The sequence below is a fragment of the Monosiga brevicollis genome, genomic scaffold, assembly GCF_000002865.3.
Source record: "Monosiga brevicollis MX1 MONBRscaffold_125 genomic scaffold, whole genome shotgun sequence".
NCBI lineage: Eukaryota > Choanoflagellata > Craspedida > Salpingoecidae > Monosiga > Monosiga brevicollis.
The window spans coordinates 6,331-7,403 of NW_001865144.1; positions in this window are offsets into that span (position 1 = coordinate 6,331).

The following is a 1,073-nucleotide window of genomic DNA, read 5'->3' on the forward strand; positions in this document are numbered from 1 at the left end:
GGGTAATCGTCACCGTTCATTCATTTCGCATGTCTGATTGTTCATGTACAACATTCTTGAAAACGTCCAACAATTGTCCCTTGTCTCACTGTCGCCGTGGGGCGCGAGGTCAGCATATCTGAGCTCGAGAGGCTTAATCTTCCGAGTAGGGGCGAATCAAATGGCAGCGCACACATCTATGTCAGCTGATGGCAATATGATGGCGGCATATACTGTCGCTGTTCACAAGCAAACGCAACTGGACGGGCCTGCCAGTTGCCGCATGGAGGGCCGATGCATGGATGCGGCCCTGGCATCCCGTCAAAGGTGTCAGTCAACATTGCATTCAAATGGGATCGAACAACGGTCGACAGTCTCACAAACATTCTCGCGATGCCGCACTCACCGTCAGCCCTGATCACAATCTGCTCAAACGAGCTCGCACGTCGTTTGCTGGGGTCTGCATCAGCAGGTCTGAGGGTTTTGGGAACGGGCGAGGGGGGAGGCTGATTTAGCTTCAGGTGTCATGAGCGAGTGGGCCGGGCGCGAGGTATTGCTTGACATGAATCATAGCAGCCTCGACAAACCTGTTGGCATCAAATCATGTCACTGTGCCCCATCTTGTTCTTGACACGTCTCGGACATGTCCTAAGAGGGTCAAGCAGCCCTGGTGCTCCGAGCCTGTCACACCGTGCCGTGCCGTGCGCCTGGGTAAGCTTGTTTTTCAACATTGGCACCTGTCGGTGATGAATAGCGCAGACCAAATTGAATGCCAGTGCTTACCGTTGAATCTTGTTGCCATCATTTTTTTCATGAGCACATGCGTAGATGCGACAGTGCGCAGCGTTCTCTCGTCCAGCTGGCTCAACTGCGTTTGGTCGTCGCAGGCGATGCAAAAATGCCAAAAGGTGATTAACAAATTTTTGTTAAATTTTGAACGAATGCACAGGCCACAACAACAAGAAGAACAACACGTCGAGTTTGCGAGTATGAACTTTGTCAGATGTTCCTGTTTTGAAATTGTCAGAAATTATTTTCTTGTAAAATTTACATCCAATGTTAAAAATTTTAATCCTTTGTTCTCCTCGATGCTG